Source organism: Mytilus trossulus, chromosome 3 (genome assembly GCF_036588685.1).
Source record: "Mytilus trossulus isolate FHL-02 chromosome 3, PNRI_Mtr1.1.1.hap1, whole genome shotgun sequence".
NCBI lineage: Eukaryota > Metazoa > Mollusca > Bivalvia > Mytilida > Mytilidae > Mytilus > Mytilus trossulus.
The window spans coordinates 30,981,365-30,999,686 of NC_086375.1; positions in this window are offsets into that span (position 1 = coordinate 30,981,365).

An 18,322-nucleotide genomic window follows, 5' to 3' on the forward strand; every position below is an offset into this window, starting at 1 on the left:
AGAAAAACCTTAGTATTTCATAAAATTCAAAAGTTTGTAAAATAGACAAGAAGCCAGGCAATGGTTATGTAGAAAAATGAAAATTAGATAAAATGTTCGCCGACTCCTGCGACTCGATAAGGGCTACCCTTCGTATTTATCAGTCTGTTGTATATGTTTTGTAAAGTATTGTCTGTGATTTTGGTCTCTTTCTTTTTATATTGATATGTCGGTTTCTGTTCATTTTTATCTCACTTGGCGTCCAACGTTTGTCGTCAACCGTCGTCGTCCGTTAACATTTTAAAAAATGTTTTCCTTTGAACTACTTATCAAAATGAAACCATACTTGGCCTAAAATATCCGTAGGGTATTTAGTTTAAAAAGTGTATTCAATGAAAGTGTATTCGATCAACCAAAATGGACGCAATGGCTAAAAATAGAATATGGCGGAAAATGCAGTGTTTGGCTTATAGCTATGAAACTATAGGTTATTATCTTGAATATTATAATAGATAGAGATAAACTGTAAACAGCAAAAAGTGTTCAGCACAGCAAACTAAGACCTACAAATACGTCAACTTGACTAAAATGGTCAATTGACCCCGTAGGAGTTATTGCCCTTCGTAGTAAATTTTGGACAATATTTTGCAAATTGAATCATGTCTACAAACCAACAGGGCTGACATTGATTGCTTGAAAAGAACAAAGTGGTAAACAGCAAGTTTTTGTCTTTATTTTTGAAACCTTAAAAGGAAAAAAATATGATCAGGATAATGTTCTCTTTCAATTGTTCATAAATACGTCGAAACTGTAAGACAAATTCTCAAAGGATTTATTGCTTATATATCACTAATTTTGCGATATGTTTTTTTCTTCATTTTTTACGTTTATCATGAAACTTGAGAAACATTTTTTTTTCTGTAATGTCTCATTATGATAGATAAAAACACTATTAATCATAGTTTCAATAGATAAACTACACCGTTCAATTCTAATTATTACTTTTCAAAATTCCATGTTTAGTATTTTAATGAAGTGAGCATTTTTATTTATCTGGTCACTGGATTCGTTTGTTGTTTCTGTCTTGTATAATTTATGTTCAAAACCTTTAAAAGCCACGGTTATTGGGTCCTTTAAATGTTGTTTTTTCACAGGAATAAAATACCTTATTTAGCAAAATCTATCTGCATTTTTAATCCTAAACGCTCATGAGCTTAGTACTTTATTTGTTATCTTTCGATGCAGATATGTAATGTGAATTTTCATTTAAAAGAACCAATTTATAAGAATATAACTTAGGAATATTAATATTTTTACAAGTGTAGATTTTTTTTTATATTTCTTTTAATATTTTCAAATTAGCAATTTAAGGGGAGGTAACTTTAAAACAATGCATTTTCTGAAGGACTCTACATGAAATTTTCCTATTTTGTCTTTTAGTCGAAAAAAACGTACGGCGACCCTATCTTTTCCTTTGATATTCTCAAAGCATTGTCTGAAAGCAATCTTTTCCTAATTTATTTTACAATTCTATCATTTTGTTTAGTTTCTATTCACAAAATGGTGTTTTTTCCTGTATAATCCATACAAAATTTGTCATTTTGTCACAACCTGTAGCTTTAGAAAATGCGCGGTGACCTATCATTTTTATTATACTTTTGAACATGTATCAATAGATACTACATTTTGACAAAGTATGAACAAATTCTATCATTTTTATTTTAGACTCCCATACCACCTTAATTGTACAACATTTTCATTTTATTTTTACTGTTGTTCTTGTTTTTTAACCGTTAACATAAATCCACTGATCGAATGCATACAATTGATCCTATTACAGCTTCGCATGCCTTCTATGATAAACCTTATATGCACCAACGCAGATACAAAGACAAATGGCTTTCTTAATATAGTTATACGTGCAAAATGCATTTGATAATAATTTAAAAATAAATTAAAAATATTAATTCTACTAATGTTGAAGCCAAACCCCAACATTAACGCAAACAAAAATTACTTTAAAAGTATCTTCAGATTTCCATACAAAATATAGTTTTAGATTCGAAAATAGTTTGCTGAAATTTAAAAATTTCAATCATAATATAAGTTAGTAACCTTACCTGCAAGGTTCACGTGCACTTGCCAAAACAGCATCAATTTTATCAGAACGAACATTCTAACTGTGTTAACCGAGTTGAAGTAATAAGAATTTCAAATCACATTTTTATGTGTGAAATACTGCGGAAAAGATAATAATAAAAAATCAATATCATATTCTAGATTTAAGCCAAGTGCTCTAGACCAATAAAATTGTAGGATTTGAGGTGTCTTAATTGTGAATTATAAATATAAATCTTGTTCTTAGTAAGTTGTTGCCTTTATTGTTTAGGCCTACTAACAAATCTAAACAAAAATGTCTATAAAGGTTATAAAAATGTCCGAAGCCGCTTATCAATTTTACAGTATGTTTTTATGATTTAAATCATTTACAAATAATGTAAAAAAAAAAAAATAGTTGAAGTTTACTGGTGCAGTTAATAGTTTTCACAACGTGGTTCTGTTAAGTTCTAATTTGAATATTAAAGACTTGAAAATTACCTAAGAAATATACATAATCAAATCAATGCAAAATGATAAAAAGAAAAAATACTTTAAGTTGGTACCAAACACCTCTGCTAAAATACAAAACTTTTTTAAAAACCTGAAAATCATTGGATATATAGCAGTTAGACAAACACTAATTTTGATCATTAAGAAATTCAATATTTCCTTAACAATAGAATGTGGTGATTGAAACGTTCAGTTGCTGTTGTTTACAATGTTATCTCCCTGTAGTGTTATGTAACACATTAAACTAAATAAAACGTAAACCTTAAAACTAATACGTTTAAAACATATAGTATTACTGGATCCCCGGTTGACAACAAAAGTGTCAAATCAGCATTTGAATTCGTTTTAAATGCCTTTTTTCCATCAATCTAGTTTTAGTTTATTACCATACTTAATGAAATCGTATTTTTTGGTAAACAGTAGTAATAAAATAAAGGCTGTTAAATAAACTTCAGTTGTGACTAGAAATTAAGAATTCGTTGATTTGAACGGTTAGTAAACAAAAAATACAATTACAAAAATATCAATCTCCAAGGAGATTTCTAAAAGAAAAGTTCCTAGCTACCAGTATACCTCAATATAATTACAAATAATGACCAAAACACAATATTACAACGGCGCAATGTATAAATTCTGAGCCACGCCAAAAGAATATCACCAGAAATTGGTTGCACAGTAAAGGTTAAAATATAAAAAGCAAAATAAAAAGACCATTATAACACGTATTTAAGATGACAAACTGTGTCTCAAATCTAAACTCCAAACACATCATGTACTATTTGTGAAGCTTATAAGGAATAGCTATCAACAAGGTCCTGGTATCTTCTGATCAACGTTTTAGAAAAAGGTCGAGACGAGGTGAAGCTAAGTTCGGGGGTAGGGTGAGGGGAATTAAATTTTGAAATTTTATAACTTAAAATCGTCTCGTTTGTCATAGATTTTTGGTACTGAGATGACTGAAGAAATCAAATTCGAGGTATACATCTGCAAATGAGACGAAGGGGACCGTGCCTGGTGTTTCTTTAATTTCTAGTTCTAATGGACATATTAAGGCAACTCAATCACAAAAGGGTGGATTGTACATAGAGAACATCATCAATATATTTGGATGTGCAATTAAATAAATTGGTCTTTGATTTTCTTGATTGAAAGTGTCTGAATGAATTTCTACTCATATGAAAACGAGAAGAGCTCGACAAGGAGAGGTGCACTGTTCGTTCCATTAGAGATACCCACAATATGTTGAAAAGTCTACCTCCTAAATCAAAAAACGTTTTGTCAAGATGAAATACTAGAATACTGAACATTTTTTCATCAGTGTAGACTAATTGACTTTGAAATACTGAGGCTTTTCTACCTCAGGCATAGATTCTCTTACCTGTATTTGGCAAAACTTTTAGGAATTTTTGTTCTCAATGCTCTTCAACTTCGTACTTTATATGGCCTATTTAACTTTTTTTTTATTCAAGCGTCACTGATGAGGCTTTTGTAGACGAAACGCGCGTCTGGCGTATATACAAAATTTAGTCCTGGTATCTATGATGATTTTATTTACTTTAATGTTCACAAAATAAAATGTATGGTGGTATTTCAAACCAATAAATGTTAAGCTTGTGCTATCATTTTTGTATTGAAAAGAATTCAATTTGTATATTATTTTGTTTAGACGATATGTCAATGTCACATTCGAAGTAGTAGTTTAAAGGTTAAAAACATTTTTTATAAATATAATTTAAGAAAAAGATCGAGATTAACAAATATCCAGAAGTTCTTTAGATTTTTTTAGAATTCATATATGGTTAATTTCACTATGCAAGTAAAGAGTTATATTTTAACAATAATATATTTCACAATGTAAAGTTGTTATTTCAATGGCTTATTTAGACGAAACGCGCGTCTGGCGTATAAAATTATAATCCTGGTACTTTTGATAACTATTTACACCACTGGGTCGATGCCACTGCTGGTGGACGTTTCGTCCCCGAGGGTATCACCAGCCCAGTAGTCAGCACTTTGGTGTTGACATGAATATCAATTATATGGTCATTTTTATAAATTTTCTGTTTACAAAACTTTGAATTTTTCGAAATACTAAGGATTTTCTTACCCCAGGAGTAGATTACCTTAGCCGTATTTGGCACAACTTTTTGGAATTTTGGATCCTCAATGCTCTTCAACTTTGTATTTATTTGGCTTTTTAACTGTTTTGATCTGAGCGTCACTGATGAGTCTTATGTAGACGAAACGCGCGTCTGGCGTATAAAATTATAATCCTGGTACTTTTGATAACTATTAACATTGCCCTAAAGCGCGAGGTTCGGCTGGCTAGGTTCAACACATAGTTTTTTTCTGAAAATGTCCTGTAAAAAGTCAGAAATCTGACAGTTGTTATATAATAGCTTGTTTTTATGTATGTTGCATTGTCATTTGGGTTTTTCTATGTTGCACTGCCATGTTTCTGTTGTTGCGTTGTTTTCCTCCCATAGTTGATGAGTTTTCCTTGGTTTAAGTTTGCACCCCGGATTTGTTCCCTCTCAATGGATTTATGACTTTTGAATAGCGATATACTATTGTTGCCTTTATCTATATTCATCTTCACAATTTGGAACATGTACAATTCTTACCATTTAAAAGTTCTTGTTGCATCATCTAATGCCTGAAAAACAATTTATTAAACCTTACATTGCAAGTAGGTGAATATAATTAATTATATGCTTGTCTTCAAGTAATCACAATATATATAACATTTCTCGTTTATAGAATTCCTTATACGACATTGTACATACTGCTCACTGCTGTTATTATCATTTGAGTACATCGCAAACACTTATTGTGTACGCCCAATTATGAGCATTATGTTTGTTGGTCTGTGCGTCTGTAAGTCCGTCGTTTTTTTCGTCAGTTCAAACTTTCGTCCGTCTGTTTGTTCGTCTGTCCCGCTTCAGGTTAAAGTTTTTGGTCAAGATAGTTTTTTGATGAAGTTGAAGTTCTATTAATTTGAAACTACGTACACATATTCCTTAGTTTTTTTCAAGGTCCACTGAACATAGAAAGGGAATTTTTATTAAAGTTTTCTGACTGTGTTCTATCAATTTATCCTCTAGAACTAGAATTCAAAGAAATAACAGACACGGCGTCCATCGCCTCATTTAAAGAAGTATGATATCAGCAATCGAACAACTACCAGAATTTTTGACAAACGAGACAATTTTGTTTTTTATAAAATTATAAATTTCCTCAATTTTAATAGCAATTCACCTGCATATGGAATATGCGTTTCTCACCTAATTCGATATTCAAGAGCTTTCAGCTTCTTTCAGACTTTGTAAAACTTCACTAGTGTCTGACTTAACGTGTTGAACCAGGGTACTGCCGAAGAACGTATCGCTCTTTCTAAAACAAAATGATTTGAAGATACCAATACCTTGTTGATAATTATTCACAAATAATATATATGGTTTTGATGTATATATTCTAGGTACTTACGTTGTTCATCATGTTCACAACGTGTTATTTTGTTTTTATATATGTCCAAGGATTTGTATAGTTAGAAGGATTGGAATCTCGTGAGCTTTTGCATAGACTGTAGTATAACATCCTATGCGACGCGAGACTTTGTAAGATTACCCGTGATGCATCTGGAAAATGATAAACTAGCTCTGATTAATGGCTGACATTTGCATCACCTAAACAAACTGACACCCGATATGTAAGTATTATAATACATATATATCCAATTTTATGCTTAAAATAAGAAGTTTAAAATGGTTCTGGTAAAATAAATAACTTTTACGATCGCAGTAAGAGTACACGGCTCCATAGAAAGAATTTGCATAATGACCGAAGTGACCTCACCCTATCCCGCCTATTGGGCGGTCCTAACATCATTTTCTATTTTTATATTCCTTCCTCAAAATACGGAGATGAGTGAAAAAATTTACATTTTCTGAAAGGTATATGATTTGTTCGTGTATTGAGTAAATTTCGTAGTGATTGATGCATTAGTTTTCCTAATTTTTTCGTTTCTTTGAGCTGATTACAACAAAATGGCGTTCTGGAGCGAAAATGGGGGTGGCTTAGGAAAAATGAATAAAGTTCTTCAATTGGCCTAGATTGATGTTCTAACTAGTTTATAAACGTAAAATATTAGTGATAAAGTGTATAGAAGAACTATTATGATATGTAAATGTGTATATACATAGGTTTGTAGTTAAGCAAGCACCATTAATTTAAAGTATGATTTTTTTTGGTTGCGTGATCAAAATTAATGATCCTACAATATTGAAAAAATAAAAAAAAATTAGAAACATTGCTACATGTAGATAATTCCTGAATTTGCACAAGCTGGCAAATATGTAGCATAAACCCATAGATTACAAAACTGACATAAATCTTGCAAATATAATTGTTCGAGCAGAGATATTGAGGTAATATTACTATTGTTAAGACAGATTTGATGTTGGAATAATTTAAGCCATATGCTATTGTATTGTTAGTGCCACATGTAACTATATTTCACATTTTTTTCCAGTATTTTCCAAAATGCCCATACTGGTGAATGTTAAGATGAAAAGGCCAGACACAAGAAAAGTCCCCAAAAAAGTCTTAAACAGTTGACCATTCATGCACTTATCATGTGGACAGACATATGGCATGCCTTCAAATAGAAATACTTGAGTATTGGTACAACTTGATGTGACTATTGACTAGAACGTTCCTCCAAATATCACCTATGGAAAGATATACCAACAGTATTTCATTGGATCATTAACATTCAATCTCTTTTAGCAAAACATGGAGAGCTACACTCTGTGTGTAGGGGAATTGATAGTGACTTAATATATAATCACGTGCACATGATACCAGCTGAACTAGATTATATCTATATTTTACATAAAAATAAATCATAGAATATTTTAAATTCCTTTACATGCCAGAATCATTTAATATTTTCCTAATCTGGTTGGTGTTGAGGGTATATTGACTATTCTCTTTCTTGTCACAGACTTTATTTATCCAGTTTTTCATATAAATCTGTGTGATTAATTTCTATGAGGATATGTAGTAAGATAAACAAGGACACAAAGGATATGATTGAAATGAGACAGCTATCCATCTAATATCAAATGAAGATTTTAAAAACTAATTGTCTGCATATATAATAGATGAATGAAACCAACAGTCCATACATAAAACATGTAAAAAAAAGTTTGTATACCAAATTTTAAATTAAGACATAAAAGTTTAGAGGTGTGGTATGATTGTCAATCGAATGAGACAGCTCAGTTCACCAAAGGTCAAATGATGTTGATGTCCCGGTAAGCAATTATTCAATTGATCTTTATTTCTTATCTTGATAGACAGAAGTTATTGTTTTACATGAATATTTGTAATTGTGCGCTATAAAGTCAATACAAGCCAAAATTGTACAAAAAGTATCTACTGTTGGACATTAAACATTTTTGTCATGTTTACAAATACATTTATTGATAAATATCAAGTCGCCATAGTTAAGAACTAGCAAGCATTAAAGTTACTAACAGAAAAGTAAGACTTTTATTTTAATTCTTGATGTAGTCTGCTGTTACTTACCTCCTATGTACAGTCAGAAAAAGATGAAAGAAGTCTTCTTTGATATATGACAAGTCGCCCTTTTCAAGTTAACTTCTGTATTTTGCTACATGATAAAGGCATAACCAGGAATAATTTCATGATTGACTACTTGAGTGGCCGTTATGACAGAGACTGACACTATAAGGTTGTCCTATTTAATTCATGCACAAATGAGTTAAGTACTCTGACAAGAAAGAAAAGTTCATTTAAAGATGTAATGTTATTTATTTAATAGTAGAATTAAAACCATTGCCTGCAGTACACACTGGCTAACATGTCTTTAATGCCTTTATCATGGTTAGGCAGCAACCATTTGATTTTCTAGGAGGGGGGGGGGGGGGCTATGGGGTTTTTTTCTTGACAATTTTTTTTTATCAATCTATTTTTTTCTTTAATTTTTAGCGTTACATATTGTGGCAGCTGAGGGTGAAACAAACAAATTTTTTTCACTCCACCAACTGGAAACTTTTCCAAAAAAAAACATAGCCCCCCCAGAAAATCAAATGGTTGCTGCCTTATGATGATTGAAACCGGCTAGCTATATAAAGAGTAACATGCAGATCGAGGCAGTTTGGTTTGATAGGGTTTAGCACTGGCCCCCTTTTTAACAGTACTTGTCCCAACCTCATGAAAATGATCAGCAACTGATATGTATATAAACGCAAATTATACAATGAATCGTCCTGAAATTTGTGGTCAATTCTTTTTTGCCACAAATATGGTTTTGCACCTATTTCCCACAGATTGATAGTTTCCTAAGGCAGCAACCATTTGATTTTCAGGGGGGGGGGGCTATGGTTTTTTTTTGGGAAAAAAAGTTTGTTTCCATTTTTAGGTGAAAAAATTAATTTGTTTTGGACTCTGAGAAAGAAAAAAATGTTTGTTTCACCCTCAGCTGCCACTATATGTAATGATAAAAGTGAAAGAAAAAAATTGTTTTAGGTTTGTCGCTAAAAAAAATAGATTGTTCTTCGCCGAAGACGAAGACGAAAAAAAAATTTGCACATAAAAAAAAATCATAGCCCCCCCCCCCCCCCCCAGAAAATCAAATGGTTGCTGCCTAAGTTGAAAATAGCTACAATGACATCATTTACAAGAATGAGATTTTGTATTCATTTCTTTGGCAGTTGACTGAAAATAAAAATTTACAGAAGTTACATACAAACACATTGTCAATTGTCGTAATACACATTGTGTTACAATGTCCATCAAATATAACACTTAAATGACGCTATTTTGTCAATTGAAAATTAAGTGGTAATCAATAATAAATACATTTTTATAAAAGAATGAATAAAGTCCGTTACCATAATGATATAGTGCTATACGTGACAAAAATAAGAAAACAACTCGATACATGTGTACAAAAATTACGTTCCGATATCGTAAGTGACGAGTACAAAATGTAGGAGTAGTGGCGAGTAGTGCGAAGTCTCGCCGCGGAAGAGATTACGATAACCCGCGAGATTCCAATCCTTCTAACTATACAAATCCTTGATATGTATAAGAAAATTATCAACATTTGCTGTAGGTCAATTTTTGGTAATATCCTTTAGACGTGGTTCGGTACTTGTATATCCGCCATTGTGTTGTGCTGTTGTCATTTTTCTGTTTTCTTGTGTTTCAATGTTTCCTACATTCTTGTTCATCTTGGGATTTTGTTTTTGTTTATTGATATATTTGTTTGCTATATGGTGATTGAATTTATAACACAATGTTGACTCCTGTACCCCTCATTTTATCACAGGAATAGATGATTACCCTAGCCGTATTTGGCACATTTGTTTGGAATTTTGGGTTCTCAGTGCTCTTCAACTTTGTATCTGTTTAGCTTTATAGCTATTTTGTTATGAGCGTCACTGATGAGTCTAGAGTAGACGATACGCGCGTCTAGTGTATTAAATTATAATCCTGGTACTTTTGATATCGTTTTTGTATTGACATTTTTAACTGTTTCTTTTTTGTCTGTTTGTTTTGTTCCCACAGTGTTGTATATATAATTCATTTTTGAGATGTTTACATTCTTGATGGTGGTAAAAAATAAAACAAAAACAGCTTTACCTCCTACTCCAGCTTTTTACAATATAAAGGAATTTTATATATCTTTAATTGTTAGGTGATCTGAACTCCCACTGGTTTGTTTTGGTGTCACCAACAAGGAGTTTTAAGTAGAGAAGAAACATACGTCTAGCGTTCTTAAATTAAAACCAGGTGTCGTTGATTGGGAATGACTTTTTGTATATGAAAGTTTTTTTTTATCTCAATAAGATATGAAAGAATTATTCAGAAAGGTAAATTTTGTTAAATTAATGTATGCCTTTTTGTGCTCCTTTGTTACATTTGTTGTTTATGTAGAGATATTAAGATGATAACACAATATTGACTGTTGTACCCCTATTTTTGACATTTTTACTCTTTGAGTATGTTTGTTTTGTTCATGCATCGTTGACAATTTAATGGAATTTGATGCGACTGTCATATAAGTGAGAGGTTTAGCTAGCTATAAAACCAGGTTCAATCCACCATTTTCTACATTAGAAAATGCCTGTACCAAGTCAGGAATATGACAGTTGTTACCCATTCGTTTGATGTGTTTGGACTTTTGATTTTGCCTTTTGATTTTTGATTTTCCTTTTTGAATTTTCCTCGGAGTTCGGTATTTTTGTGTTTTTACTTTTTGATACTGAACAAACTTCATATAAAACGTCAATGCTGGAATGTAGCTAAACGGATGTGTTAACTATTTGCTGACATTGCATATTTGGACGGAGAAACTAGTTTGGTAGTTTAATAACGTTCGCAATGTTATATCACATCTTCAATATTCCATTTGATTCTACCCAAAATAATTCAGTATTTGAATTGCAATAACCATGTTGACTTTTCCATTCTTTTTGTCTTCATTTGATATACCTTTAAGATAGAGAACCATTCGATGTGTTGTTTATTTTGATAATACGTGTTGATTTAAATAAACTATTTTCATCATTGAATGTTAAAATTCTATGAATGTCAATTATTTATTTTCAGATTTAAATAGCCATGTACGTTACAAAACTGATCATCTAAGTAATCAAACTAGTTCAATTCAAATAAACAAATTTAAGGTTGTTGCATTATCGTATAGGAATCAAGTTAAAATCATTAAAAGCGCCAACTTAGAATTATACATCATGTACATATTTAAACAGATAATTTGTATTTAGATTTTTATTCAATAAAAAACATTAATTTCAGCTTCTATGTCTCACATTGCTTTTTTATATTTAAACATCAGAACAATTGGATCTCACTAAGGTAATAGTAACTATGTTCCATAATTTGTAATTTGTAATTGTCCGCATGTTATGTTATTCCGTTGTTCAATCGTTCCGCATTTTGATAAATGCCTATATCTGTCGTGTAGTTTTAGGTTACATACATTGATGCATATTTTAGGTTACATACATGGCTGTGCATAATTCAGGTTGCATACATCGATGCATATATACATGATTAACTCATAAGCAAGAACATGGGAACAGTATATCAATATATATTACGGATAACCAATGTGTCGAGGTTTGTGATTGGATAAGAGCACAGAGATGTCAGTATATATGCGGGAAACTGCCGGGGTATATACGACGTTTTTATCCCAAATTGGAACCCCAAAAACGTCATCATAACACCCGTTACTATGTGACGTAGTCAAAAGCTAAGGGACTGTCAGAGGCTCACAGAGGGAAAATAATGACGTGCTTCATTCAAAAATACATTTTAATACAAAATCACGCAATTTACATTTTTAATACTTAAATTTAATGCTAAAAGTGTTATTATAAATTATTACATACACGATAAAATTATGTTTACCGCAAATTAGAAATCCTTCACGTATGCCGAACATATCAGGTTGGAATTTTCAATGTATATGTCAACAAATACTTGCACTGGAAAATAACATTAAGTCATGAATATACCGTAATATATGTGTAATTTAGTTCTCAGACAGGGTATATACTGTGACACTCCCGACTGAGGTCTTATATCCCCTTCGCCTTCGGTTCAGGGGATATAAACTCTAAGCCGGGAATGTCAGAGTATATACCTTGTCTGAGACATGAACAACATATAATATAAAGCCCAAAGATCTTTCCACATTATAAGGCTTCCATTAATTTGCCTTTGGTTTAGCTTTTTTACTGGTATCTTAATCAAAGTTGACTCCAGATGAATTTGGCTTTTTATTTTATGTATTTTTGTCATATAGCGCTTCAACGGTTGCGGTACTCATACATCTTCGGATTTCAAATACTTGCCTTTGAGCTTTCCTGATGAACAAATCAAGAAAAGCGCGTCGGACGCATATTTTTATTAAATGTGTTGTTTTTAATTTTTTAAGCAGTGTCCTCTGGAGTCTCCTTCAGCAGAGTAATGAATCAATCAAACGAATCTTAGTTATATTTTAGACCAATAGTAACTTGAAATTATAAAACTATAAACCAAATATCAAATCAAAATCTTAAATTTTAAGAAAAAGTCCGAGGACCACAACTCTGCAAAAAAAACATCCGACCGAAACACAATTAGCACTTGATCTGTAACTTTATATTGTTTATCTATATGCAAAATTTTAAGTTAACATCTTAAAGGCTTAAAAGCAAAATGTGGAAAACAAAATATTTTAGAGAATTTCTAAGGATTATTGCTCTGCATAATATCATCAGACCGAGAAAAAACAAGTGGCTGTCACAACGACAGCAAACCGGATTTATTAACATTTATTTGTGTCCTGGCAATATCACAAGAACCATTACTGATGATTGGTGAAAGTAAAAATCGTCAATATAAAATTTGAAACATTTTGTTATCAGTATCAACATATTAAAATTTAAAAAGCTTAGATTGAATGGTTCGTGAGTAAATGCAACAATGTGAATGGGAACACCATTTTACGATCTTTTAAGAACCAAAACTCCTGAACGGTAAAAGTCAAAATCATCATTATTGAACTTGACCTCTATTTTGTCATCAGTATCAACATATTAAAATTTGAATAGCTTTGGTTGAATGGTTCATGAGAAAATGCACGGACATGACTGGAAACACCATTTTTTAATCTTTCAAGAACCATAACTCCTGAACGGTAGAAGTCAAAATCGTCATTATTGAACTTGACCTTCATTTAGTCATCAGTAACAACATATTAAAATTTGGGAAGCTTTGGTAGAACAGTTCATGCGTAAATGCATGGACAAGACTGGAAACGCCATTTTACGATCTTTCAAGAACCATAACTACTGAACGGTAAAAGTCAAAATCGTCATTATTAAACTTGACCACCATTTTGTCACCAGTAACAACATATTAAAATTTGGGAAGCTTTGATAGAACAGTTCATGCGTAAATGCACTGACACGACTGGGAACTCCAATTTTCAATCTTTAAAGAACCATAACTCCTGAACGGTAAAAGCCATTACAGAACTTGACCTTCATTTAGTTGTCAGTAACAACATATAAAAAAAAAATTCATGAGTTCAACGGTTCATGAGTTAATGCACGGGCAACATGTGATTGCCGCCCGCCCGCCCGTCTGCCCGACCTCCCGCCCGCCGAGCATCCCCAAATCAATAACCGACATTTTTGTCACAAAAATCCGGTTAAAAATCAAATTTGAATTGATGGAAATCAATATCGAAAAACAAAAATTAAAATGGAAACCAAATCAGGAAATGAATAAGGAAATGAAAATCGAATAGGGAAATAGAAACCGAATAAAGAAATAGAAACTGAATAAGGAAATGAAAATCGAAGAAGGAAATATGAACCTAATAAGGAAATAGAAACTGAATAAGGAAATGAAAATCGAATAAGGAAATAGAAACCACGAAACAAAAATTGGATAATGAGGATAATAGTTGAACAAGGAAATGAAAGTCGAAAAAGCAAAATAAAATTAAACATAAAATAAGGACATGGAAATCAAATAAGAATTTGAAAGTCGAATAAAGAAATGGAATACGAATTAGTAAATAGAAATCAAATAAGGAAATGAAAGCCAAATGGGGAAATGATCATAGAAATTCGAATTAGGAAATGAAGTTTGAATAAAGAAATGGAAAACGAATAAGGAAATAGAAACCAAATAAGAAAATGAAGATATAACAAGGCAATTGAAACCGATTATGGATATTATTATTAAATGAAAATCGAATAAGGAAACGGAAATTGAATAAGGAAAAAGAAACTGAATCAGGAAATAAAAATCAAATAAGGAAATACAAAACCGAGTATGAAAATGAAAATCGAATACTGAAATAGAAACCGGATAAGGAAATAGAACCCGAATAAGGAAATAGAAACCACATAAGCAAATGAAAATGAAATAAGGATTAGAAACCGAATTAGGAAATGAAAATCGAATAAGGAAATAGAAACCAAATAAGATAATGAAAAAAGAATAATTTTTTTTTGAAAAAACAACTTTGAAAAAAAACATATTGTGAAACAAATCAGTTTGGACAAATTTGAAATATCGAAGAAAAAAAACTTTGGGGAATAACAAAAACTCTCAAGTGCAATTAAACAAACTCCAAAATACATGAAAACGAACTATTTGATAATAACTGCCTTACTTTTGACTTGGTACAGGACATTTTAAGAAGTATTGATGGGTTGGACCTGGTAAAATGGTTAGCAAAATGTTCTGCTTATATGACAATGTTAAAAAACGCTCAAATTACATTATATTACAAAAATGCATCAAAAACAAAAGCAAGAACCGCACAAACAAATAATATAGTAGTCGACACAACATACTAACAAACATCTTCACTTAACGAAAGACATCACAAACTCTCTAATGTAATTCCCGGTGACCTATATTTTTTTTTTAATTTTTGAACATAAAACAATATTTACAACAGTTTGGCAAAGTATGAACAAATTCTATCATTTTTAATTTAAACTCCAATTCCACTTTAAGCTATAGCTTCTTTGAGTTTCTCCCAAAACACAACATTTCCTTGTTCATCGTGTGGATATTCAATATATGACTGCTCCTGAACTAGTTCTAACATGACCAGAGGCAATTCTCTTGGGAGTATTTGATCATAAAATACTAAAAGCAAAATGTTTTTACCACCTCTTGAGTAAATACTTTCCATTCTTGCCATATTAAATTCAAATCTGCAGTAGTATGAATCCAAAAAAGCTCTAGATATGACACAAACCGTTTTTCGACTGTTATGGATTGCATTTGTTATATTTACGGTTATGTCTTCGCCGGGCATGAAATCACGGTGGTGAATACATAGCTTAAGATTATTGTTTATCTCAAGTTGTGGTATACAACCGTTTTTTATGAAACAAAGGTCAATTTCTGAAAAGCTTATAAAAGCATCGTACTTGTAAGTTTGTGAACTATAATCGACTGGTTTATAACTGTTATATCTGCCTTTCGACAGATAATACAAATAACGAATTTTCCAACGATATCTATATATCAATCCTGTTGTTATAGCAATACCACATGCTATTATTGCTACAGATAAACATATTATCAAAACTGTATACGATGTACATTCTTGTTTAATTTCTTGAAAGGTTTTAGGGAAATTGTTCAAATGAATAATAGCCTCATTTTCGGATACGCATATGTATGATTGTATATTCAAAAATATGTACTTGTTCTCATTCATCCATCTAAGAAATTGAAGTGTTCGGCAATTACATTGAAGAGTATTACCGGTCAGGTCAATTGTTAGTTTCGAACTCTTGAGAATTGATGAAAATAAATCCCTTGTTCCTTTATCAATCAGTTTTATCCAATTGTTTGACAAATCTAAAAGCTGCAAATTGATATTGTGTGAAAGGTCGAATGTTATATTTGATAGAAAATTATGACTCAGATTTATAATTTTCAGATTTGGTTGAAAATGAAAAATTGTGAAACTGAGAGTCATCATTTCGTTATAAGACAAATCTATCACTTCTAATTGAGAAATACCGGTAGCGTTATCCATGTATGAATCTTGCGCCAAATATCGTGCAAGAGAATTATTTTTCAAATTAAGTGTAACTAAATACGGTATTTCAAAGCAAAACTTTCTCAGTTTATTGTTTGAAAAATCTAATATGTTCAATGTCGTTGGAACGGCGTTACATATTTTTAGATCAACATTTTCAGCAACAACAAAACTGTTATTGCTAAGATATAGTTCCTCGATACCAGTATTATTTAAGTTTGCGAAAAAGCATAGTGGAAGATCGGATTCATTTCGAAGTACTCCGTTTGTTTTGACAATTTTCACCTTGGAGGATGGAATATCATCTTCGAACAAATCCTTAAAGGTGTACATTGGCATATGGACGTTTGACATATCCAGGTATAATAATTGTGTTCTGTCGCTTAGTATTCCGACCATATAATAATTAATAACACAATTAGATATATCTATATATTCTAGATGTGGCAAGTTGGAAAACGTATAACTCCCTGCAGTAAAGATATCACATGCTCCTGTTTTGATTCTTTTAAGATTTGACAACCTAGAATAACCTTCCCCAAAGGCAAACACTTCTACACAACCGTCAACAACATCTAGTTCCAAATTTTCAAGCTTTGCAAGGTCTGATATAACATCATCTGGGAGTATGTTGTATAAGAATTTATCGTTATGATTGAATTTGATATTCAAATAAACAAGAGAAACCAAATATTTGAAAACACCTAATGGATACGAAGTATCCTTTAGTCTATTGTCCTCCAAGTTCAATCGTTTTAAATTGTGTAATCCCTCAAATGCATTGATACAAATAATTATGAGTTTGTTGGAAGAAATATCAAGTTCCAGGAGTTTGTGAAGATTTGCAAATGCTTTATCAGGTAAAATTTCTAAAGAGTTAGTATGTAGATTCAGAATAACCACAGTCGATGGAAATTTTGGAATCCTTTTTAGGTGTCTATTCGAACAATCAACAAGTAGGTTCTGATTTCCTTCGAAGCATACACATTGACGATTGAACTGGCAAGTTCCATTTGTCTTGTGAATGAAATCGGATATAACCCCGGTAAGACTTACTAAGATTATGAGTGCTGTTTTCATCTTTAATGATACCTCTTCGTGAACCTGAAACCAAATCAGACGTCAAAAATTAGATTCTGCACCTCGTCTTTTATAAGAAACAGCAACTGGTGTTTCTTGATAAAAGACATTTTTATCAATCAAACTTCGAATAGATGTTTTAAAAGATTCATGTAACAAAATATATTCGTCGTCGTAAAAGATGACACAAACATTTGAATGGTTTTACACACTAGTAATTTTGGGGCCCTTTATAGCTTGTTGTTCGGTGTGAGCCAAGGCTCCGTGTTGAAGGCCGTACTTTAACCTATAATGGTTTAATTTTCAAATTGTTATTTGGATGGAGAGTTGTCTCATTGGCACTCACACCACATCTTCCTATATCTATTAGTTGCATTTTAAAATTTCACAACCTTGCACATTGATAATTGCATACAGAAAGGTACTTGTTATGAATGATTGGCCAATACTATGGTGATGTCATTTTATTATAGACTTGAATTTATATATATTTGTCTTCACACCTAATGACTATTGTGTTACAAGCAATGTAAGGGTTCGTCGTATTTCATTAAACTTATCTGATGTATCGAAACGCAAGAAAAGAAAGGGGTGTAGGTCATATTGTCTTCGGTATAAGTAAACAAGGGACATTTTTTAAAGAGCTATTTTTTATACATTTTGCATTTTAGGGAGATATTTCAAAACATAAATGTTGAAAGGCACATATCAATTCCCTTTTACCAGAAATAATGGTTTCTGATGTCATTGACAAACTTGACCCATAAAAAATTTATTCAAATTATCTTTGATAACGATAAATACCACCTGAATACATTTCAATATTTCCGATTGAAGTAAAAAATGTTGAAAAATACTACTTTTGTCTGGGGAAACAAACACAGCGGTAATTAAACAAACGTTTTTACCAAAAATCTTTTAATAAGTTTTTATGTCTATTCCTGTTTAAAGGTAGACATTTGAACATTTTGTAAAAATGACTGTTTAATTTCGTAATAAACTGTATATTCAGAAAATTTTCTAACTGCT